The 9,420-nt window shown below is 38.1% G+C and overlaps 1 long non-coding RNA gene across 1 annotated transcript in view; it reads right to left on the reverse strand.

Annotated features, from left to right (window-relative positions):
• Nucleotides 1–764: 764 nt before the first annotated feature.
• The window catches only part of LOC137979830 (uncharacterized), a 14,110-nt gene continuing 5,454 nt past the window's right edge, over nt 765–9,420 (reverse strand). Inside the window, exons 2-3 of the long non-coding RNA XR_011118411.1 lie at nt 6,901–8,316; nt 765–779 (exon numbers count right to left, since the gene is read on the reverse strand). This is a non-coding gene — a long non-coding RNA (uncharacterized lncRNA). The remainder of the gene's footprint in view (nt 780–6,900; nt 8,317–9,420) is intronic.

Raw genomic sequence — 9,420 nt, forward strand, 5'->3', positions numbered from 1 at the left:
GAGAGCTCCGTCCACTCTCATTAACCCTGAACGATGGTAGTAACCACCCTATTACAGGGTCCTCCATCAGAACAGGGTCTGGGTTTTATGATGATGATGTTGATAATAATAATAATAATAATAATAATAATAATAATAATAATAATAATAATAATAATTATTATTATTATTATTATTATTATTATTATTATTATTATTATTATTATTATTATCATCATCTTGTTTTCGCACATTGGATTTGCAATGGAACTTCAGTACTCCAGGAAGCTTGGTGACAACAAGTCTTCTCAAACTTCTAGGACCTTCCTAAGAATCCTTGCCGTGTTCAGAATAACACTTTTCTGAAGCTCGTCTATCTTGGTCTCTATACCAATATTCTCTAGTCTCCTCTTTAAATCCTTTGGAACTGTTCCAAATGTTCCGATTGCAATAGGAATTACCATTATTTTCAACAATTATTATTATTATTATTATTATTATTATTATTATTATTATTATTACTATTATGTTTTAAACGTTTTCCTCTTTTCACCTAAATTCCCTTCTGATGACGAGTTCTTTCCTTGAGCTTAAAGCAATCACTCTTCTGGATTACTTGATGGATTAAGTCCTCCTAATTATGTGAGCAGTTCCAAGGAGAACAATCTGCTGAAGTTCTGTTATTCTGATGTCGCCTGGGATCTTGCCGATGTAATGTTCAGCGCCCTTCTTGACAAGCCCAAGAGCTCCAATGATCACTGGAACACTTGTCGTTTTCATTCCCCATAGTTTCTCGATTTCTATTTCAAGATCAATATACTTCAAGAGCTTTTCTACTATCATCATTATTATTATCATTATAATTATAGGCAGTATGTCAACATCTGAAAGACAGCTATAAAATAAAGCGGGAACCCTTGACTAGCCCGGCGTATAAATTTACAATAACAAAGAAAATCAATTAAAACCTAAAAAAAAAATAAACTAAAATTTCATAAGTCTTAAAATGCATATGGTGTATGCTTGATGTAGCCACCTGGTTGATGCAAGGGGTGTTTGAGCATTTTAGGAGAACAGTCAATGAAAATTTTCAAAACAGTAGAGAGAGTCACAGGCCATTTTTGAAAATGACTTTGAATTAATGAAAATGGTATTATTCTACTCTAACCTAATGAACCAAAAACAGAATACAATGAGCATTTATAAATGCTGCGAGCTTCCGGTGTTTTCTGGAACTAAAGACGTGTTGATCCGAACACTCCTCTACACTTGCGGAGGATCGCCATGTACTTCAAAGAACGTCTTCGGTAAGAAATTAATCAACTCTTTCCTAAGGCGTATGAAGGCCCGTTCTGGTCAAAATGGTGGATATAGTTTTTACCTGTGCATGAATTAATTTTACACGTTGATAGAATTAATATTTTGCATTTCTAAAACATTTTGTTTAACCGCCAAATTAATATTACCATACTTATTAATTATATTTTTAGAAGACTTATATTTTGTGTGTTTGGAATTAATTTTGTGTGTGTTTGGAATTAATTTTGTGTGTGTTTGGAATTAATTTTGTGTGTGTTCGGAATTAATTTTGTGTGTTTCTCAAAATTCCTTTACCCATAACACCTTGCGGTAGTTCTCTACCATGTGCTTCCAAACAAAGATAGCGACGTCCGAACTAGTGAAAGAAATCGCACAAGCTGCAATAGACAGTATTAATCAGCTGACCTCGTTAATTGCGCACGGACCATCAACGACAAGATTTCCTAGTAACGAACGTCAACCAACAACATCGGAGACGACTAATAGCGCACTAACAGAATTGCAGAGGAGGTTTCCGACAGTTTCAAGAGGAAGATACAGAAGAACTTCTGATTCTAGTTCGCGGCCGTATCCAGTCGTTCCGAATGTAAGGCGTCCTGCTGGTCGACCGTTGGCATCAGAGATAGTTTCAAAGGATGTTATGATACTAGAAATGGGAAGAGAGAAAATACTGACGAAAGCAGAAAAGCTTGATTCAGAGAGAAGTGGACGAATTATATCAGGCGTTGACATTGATAGAAAGTGGGATGCTAAAAAACTTCAGCAAGAGTTAGAGAAATTATTGACAGGTGAAATGGAGGGCTTGTATTTCGAAATAGTAAAGAACTCTGGTGGTACTTTGCTAAGACCGAACATCCAGGCAGGAAAAGAGATTGATTCAAAGCTGCTGCTGAAATCGATTGCTCCATCTGGTTGGATCTATGTAAGACTCCTGGAGGAACTGCCATCCATGATTGATCCCAGTGATAAACAACTAGAAGTTCCTGTGTTTGAAGTCCCTGAATCTGACATGCTGTCAAGTGATGCTAGTGGTAGAGACGACTTGTTTTGTAATATCATGGATTTGACAAAAGATTCTGATGCGAGTGTCCCATTGTCTCGACATATGTCAGACACCAATGCTGATGCTAATACAAATGCAGGATCAGGGTTCAGTACAAGTAAGAGTCAGCCACCCTCGAGTTCATTTGATATCCAGTCAGTAATCAAAGGTGCTAAAGATCAGTGTTTGGCTGACCCTGTAGAAGTGCTTAAATTTCAACAAAAAGAGATTGTAACTGGTCGAGCCTTAGAAGTTACAAGTTGCGAAGAAAACAACGAGGGAGAAACAAATTACATTTCAATCTGTTGACAGGGCAAATATATTAGAAACAACAATTAGTGAACTAGATTACATTACCAATTATAGACCGACATTTCAGATGGACTTCATGGGAGAAGAATGTGTAGATCAGGGTGGGCCACGTAAGGAATGGATGAGACTAATGAATCAAGCTATTAAAGAAAAGTACTTTGACCATGGCTTGAGGCCATTATTAGCACAAGAATACTACTTTGTTGGAGTGATGATGGCAGTTGCCATGCTTCAAAATGGGCAATTGCCTGTATTTGTAGAGGAGAGCACTCTGCAGCAAATTGTTTCTTTGGGAGAGAAGAGCTTGGAATGCTGTCAGCTCTTCAGGAACTGCCAATGTTGGTTCATCTCCTGAGACCCCAAGCAAGGGGCAAGTTGAGTGTACAAATGTTACTTCACATTTTGAAGCCTAACTTTTCAGAGGAGGGTTCAAATACCCTGAAAAAGAAAAAAGAAGTTTATCAACTCTTTGTCAAGTATGTTCGAGAACTGGCAGCTTCTAGGAGGGTGTGTGGGCAGACTACGCTTGATTTGAGTCACATACGTCAGTTTCTAACTGGTAGTGCAGAGGAGCCTGTCCTTGGTTTCAGCCTTGCACCATCACTGGAGTTTATACTACCCACGGAAATCGTGAAAGTTGCAAGTCAGGAAGGACTCAATGATGAGCAGAAGAAAGGAGAGAGAGATAAGCAGCAGGAAGAACAAAGGGAAGAGCAGCACCCACCTGTGGAGGGCGGCTTCCTCCCTTTAGCTAATACCTGTACCAACTTGCTTGAGCTTCCAAGGCCAACTGAGGAAGTTCCTCTGCCTCCTATGGATAGATTATTTGCTCTCTATGACTTGGCATTCTCACAGTGTTACTTTGGCAAGAAGTAAATGGCCTGCAGTCTATGGCCGATGTTGCTATTTTTGACTTTGGTCTTAATGGGTTTTTTGAAAAGTGTAAGAAGGTACAATTTTGTGATGTCCATTTCCTAATTATTGTCTAGACTCTGTTGCATTTGAGAAAAGTGAACTTTGGTATGTAGCATGTTGCTCAGAAGGTTTTATTTCAATAATCTCATTGGTTAAGATGATAGATTATTGATTCAAGTTGACATTTTAATAAGATTTAACGTATCAGGTAATATAATTTTCTGCAGATGGATGCAAATCAAGACAAAAATTTAATTGGTGGGTCAGAAAATACATAAAGCTAAGGTTCCATCAATGTTTTTCTCTATTGCAGACTGTCAAAATTCCCCATTGTCATCAATATTTTGAACTTGACAATGTTGCCACACAATAAATTTAAGTCGAAGCAAGCTTAATTTAAGTTTTACGTTCTATACGTCCATATATATTGATGGGTTTATATATGCCCTGTTGTGTTTCTTGTTGCCAGTTTGAGCTGTTAGGTTTGATTGACCTCAGTGCAATAATTACTCAAGCTGAATGATGTTATTCATTTTGTGTTGCTGTTAATAAAAGTAAAGAACTAAATTAATGCAATAAATCTGTTCTGAGTTTTCTATGACCGATACTGTTATAATTTATGGATGAACGCAATGATCTATCAAAGTCAATTGAACAGAGTACCACTTTATTTTATTGAAATCTGTACCACGAAAACCTGTGACTAGGGATAATTAAACTTAATATTCCAATGATATATAGATCTATTGTCTATTGTATCTATGATTCATAGATCTATCTGTGAACGATGTTGATAGCAAAAAAATGAGAAAGATATAAACAAAGCGAGGCATTTTAATACAGGATACAACTTGATTTGAAACTCTTGTTTGTTGTCAATGAAATTAATGTTTGGCTAGTTTGCATACAAAAAACTGCAACGCCTTTGTCACGAACAGTCAGGCCTAACAATTCTTATATAACGTTTGGTCGCAAAGTTTTGGATTTGTTTGTATAGATAGTATTTGATTTCAACTTGATTTTCCGGTTTTTATATTATGATAAAATTACTTGTATATATTTTCATGACACGTGTAATTTTAGAGCGGATATGTTTTTTCGATAAATCAAAAAACGGATGCAAAAATTTACGACTGTAGTTACGAGTTCTTAACAGCCTTTGTGGCAGATCAAATGGTTAATCCATTCAACCACAGGTAACCTCCTTCCAACTGCTTTCCTTTAGCAACCCTATTAGGGATAAACCTTTCTATTGGGGGCAGGCTTGAAGGCAATTACCCCCCTCCCCCCTAAAAAAAAATTGTGAACAGCAAAACATCTTCAACGTCAAAATAATGTTTCAATTTTAATGATCAAGTAAAGAAGTAAATGGAGGAACTGGTGAATTTGTTGCCCAGAATATCTGCTACTATGGGTGAGAAAAAATTTTATTATAGTGGCACTGTTTGGCTCTTCCTTTTAGGCCTCAAGAGACTTCACTCGAGGTCAGAAGCATGTTAATGATATCAATACATTTCCATCATCTGACAAAGGATCTGGTAGTTGTGCAAGCTGTCCATCTGAAAGGCTGATTAATGGTGGTGAAATATCTACCTGGTAATCTTCATCTTCTACTGTTTGCACATCATTAGGATCTACTCCAAAGTGATCAATTTCAGTCTCACTTAACGTAGTATGTCCAGAATGTAAGTTCTCTAGCATACCCTTCTCCCACATTTGAAGTGGTGACAGGTTCCTTTCGGTTGACACTGGCCGATTATTCATTTGCCTGACAAGCTCCCTCAGAGAATTTTCTATTCTTGGAATGTAGACATAGTGTAGGCTGAAAAATGCAGATCATTAAGGACATCCAAGTTGCCTTCATCTTCCAACTGCAGAAAAATGCGGACATAGAAAACTAACACCCCTGAATAAACATCGCGATGTGTTCTCTCCACCCTGGAGTTATGGACAGACGATCCAGTGATAATGCTGCCTCTTCCTGGTCCGCGATGTTGTATCATATGAGCAGCAACAAGATAATTCTCCATACCATAGTCTGAACGCACTCGTGAGGGTAATCCCCATCTCTGCACTGCATTGTGAAATAAAGAAAGCACTGTTTCTGTTTTGTTATTGTCGCGACAAGCAGCATACAAAATTAACCTGGTCTTCCCATCAGTGCAGACATGTGTTATCAGTTTATACCTGATTAATTTGTGTCCTGTATCTATGTGCCATAGGCTATTGGGGGTTGGTACATAATACTTTCTACGATGAATGGTCATTCTCCAGCGTAAGGCAGTTCCAACAGGATCAACACGTCGTAAACATTCAGTGACTCTCCATCTCTGAACGTTCAAGCCTCTACTCCTTAGTGCACCTATAAATCGTCTTCTTCCAATGTTAGGAGTCAGAATTCCTGTTGTTGGACTGCCAGTTATACCTCTGTACATTTCATCCAATTCATCGTCTGATATTTCTGAGTAGGCAGAGTCACTCAAACCAAATTCTTTACGTCGCCGCTGAAGGGTTGAAATACTAACCTGGAGAATGCCAGCAATTGCTTCCCAAGAAAAATAAAGTGATCGTAAATGCTCCACTTGTTCTTTGGTTATTTCATAGGGTTTACGACCTCGTCCTGGCTGTGCAAGATTCAGCGGAGCAGAATAAGAAACCTCCAGTGCATCGTAAAAATCTGCATTGTCACGGTTTTCAATCTGACTTGACAATAAGGCGATTAACTGTGTTAATGAATGGTTCATATTCTGAACGGGGGCTTGAAGTGCAGATGAAGGGATACCAGTTACATTTGTAACACCGCCGGCTAAATCATTCATTAGAAAAGTGAATGTACCCGATGCATCCAGTAATCGATACCTTGTTTCAACTAGAATGTCTGTCTCCAACTCTTGTTCCCCAATATTAGCCAAAATATTGAGAACGCTTTTAAGATTCTGGAGAAACAGTGCGAACTCACGTTCATTTCTTTCTCGTAACACCACTCGACGTGACCTTTGTTGACGAGCCGCCATGTTATTAGCACATGGCAAAGAACACGGCCGCAAAGACGTATGGGACAAGAAACACAAAATTAATTCCGAACACACACAAAATTAATTCCAAACACACACAAAATTAATTCCAAACACACAAAATATAAGTCTTCTAAAAATATAATTAATAGGTATGGTAAAATTAATTTGGCGGTTAAACAAAATGTTTTAGAAATGCAAAATATTAATTCTATCAACGTGTAAAATTAATTCATGCACAGGTAAAAACTATATCCACCATTTTGACCAGAACGGGCCTTCATATAAGGGCAGTCAGATGTAGACTTGTACTCATACCTCTCATGATATTGTTGAACAGTTAGCCGCGGTCACTCGATATTTGTAGTTCCTAAGATCGGACGGAACACATACGTTTTTGTTTTACTCTCGTCTTTATTCTCCATCTAAAAACCCAACACAAGGCAGGCGACTTCCTGTTATCCTGTAGTGCCAGTGAGCGAAACCTTACCGAAGTAGGACCTATTTGTGACAGAAATGGAAGAAATTCGATCGCCGGCAGAGGTAATCCGGCAAAGCAATCGTATGTCAACATTTATAGTACCTGAAGGAGGCTGGTTTTAGCCAGCCGAAATATTGTAGTACATTACAATGAAATCTACATTGTATCGGCTATTGCTCAAAATATTTACTTTCTCGACTTGTAATTATATCGATCAGTTCTAGACAGTTGATCGAACGAATACACCGGCAGATTTATTGTCCACGGTATAAACTTGCTTATACTAAAAATGCCGTGCTCGTGGACCCTAAAAACTACGAAAGCAATCCGCGACAACGTCAAGAAATGGTTTTATAAAAGTGAATACAAATTCCGAAAGAAGAAGACCTCTATTCGAAAACCAATACCGGTATTTATTTTTCAAATTCAGGGTAAAAATATGTTTTTCCACTGTTTTACCTGTAAACCTTTTAAGCAAAAAACTGGGTTATTTCGGAAAGAACTGAGCGATCAAAACAAGAAGGGAAATTCAGTAACTGAAAAGAGTTTAACATGCGCGAATGTCCGCAAGATCTGACCAACGAGACTCCATTCACATTCAGATTGGTCTCCTAATAAGATACTGAGAATTTAAAAATGTTGTAAACTTTATTTCACAGAAGGGAAGGTGAATCAGTTCAGTTTAATCCGATTCTTGAGAAAGCTCGCGAAGGACAAGCGGGCTACATAGAAAAAGACCGGCTCAAAAGACTTGCTCAGTTCATGAGCACTTCGACAGAATTAAAAAAAACACTCACATTGCGCTCGCCTATATATTGATTTTATTTGCCAGTAAATTAGCTTGGCGTTAAGCCACATATTTTCATAGAATCAAGAGTAAGTTTCTGGTGTTTTTCTTGTCAATCAGAAGTTACTGATAATTTATTATTGGAATAACAAGATTTTCATTGTAAAAACAAGGTAGATTGCATCGAATCGAAATCAAACAAAGCCTCGCTTGCTGCCATAAATTGGTCAAACTACTAAGCACACAACTATAAAATAGTCCTTTACAATGCTGTTTAAGGTTGTTATCTATGCTAATGTTGCCATCACTTGCCATCGTGTGCGGTATTATATATGAAATCTGTCGCTTTAAGAATTCAACTTAGAGGCCTTGCTGCTGTCATTTCCTTGGGTCTTGGGGCGAAGCGGAGGTGGAAAAGGCATTGGCTGCACTAGGGTTCTTGCTTCTGGTTTCGGTGCTATTATTCCTTGAGGACAAGAAAATTTGTGAAAGAATATTATTATACTTAATTAAGAACTATGAACGAGTCCGTTTAACTGCCACTTTCCTAAGAAAACCATCAATGGTAATGGGGGGTCGCTTGCTCTGTCTCGTTCTTATCTGAGATTGGAATACCATGCGAAAAATTCAAACAAAAACTCCAAAACGCAAAATCCCTTTGGGCATTACATTTAATAGTGAAAAATAAGCACCCCGCATGGATTCGTTTGTTTACAAACGTTCCATTTCTCCATTGCGTGTGCCAAACACAGGAACAAAAATCCCTTCGTTTTCCGGGCACAGAAAATAGACTCTGGTTGATAATATAAAAACAATTAATTTATTACTTTTGGGATCCATTCATTCAAATGCATTTTCAAGCATGACCAGAGGCCCTATGAATTTTCATTTATTATAGCCTGCGCACCTGGCGGGATATTTTATCGCGGGATCATTTACACACGCGCGAGTAAGTCGATGGTTGTTCCCTTGTGTTTTGGTAGCGAGTAGGCCCCGAGTGGAATCTATTATGATGACTAGCAGTTTCACCTCTTTGCGGCCGTTCGGAAAACGGAAAGGGGAACGGAAAGGGGAACGGAAAAGGGAACGGAAAAGGTCCCAAAAGAGCAAATAAACCGAAGGGTCAGTGTATTCGAGAAAAAAAGAATATGTGGTTACCTATTAATGCTTATTATAATCTGCTCTAGAAAAATGAACAAAACTGGACGCAAATCTGCGTAAACTTGGGCTGTCCCGATGACCTGGATCGTCAAATGCAAAACAAAGAAAAAGAAATGCAGTAGAGATGAAGGCTGGCTTATTATTTAGGTTAGAGTGATGGCAATGATTCTCATTATGAAATAAATGTATATATTTGAAGTGCTGGCTAATCACGAAGGAGAAAAATGATCCTCGTTCTTATCTGGAGAATTTACCAACTGAGCTATGAAGACAGAAGCTACACTGTTAGGAGCAAGCCAATTTGTTGGGCTCATGTGTTCCCGTGAAAGGACTCAACTGAGTGAGTTGCCAACTGAGTGAGTTGCTACCTCGTAACGAAAGCAATTTCTCTTTGCTTCATAATAATGTA

Source organism: Montipora foliosa, chromosome 12, assembly GCF_036669935.1.
Source record: "Montipora foliosa isolate CH-2021 chromosome 12, ASM3666993v2, whole genome shotgun sequence".
Lineage (NCBI taxonomy): Eukaryota > Metazoa > Cnidaria > Anthozoa > Scleractinia > Acroporidae > Montipora > Montipora foliosa.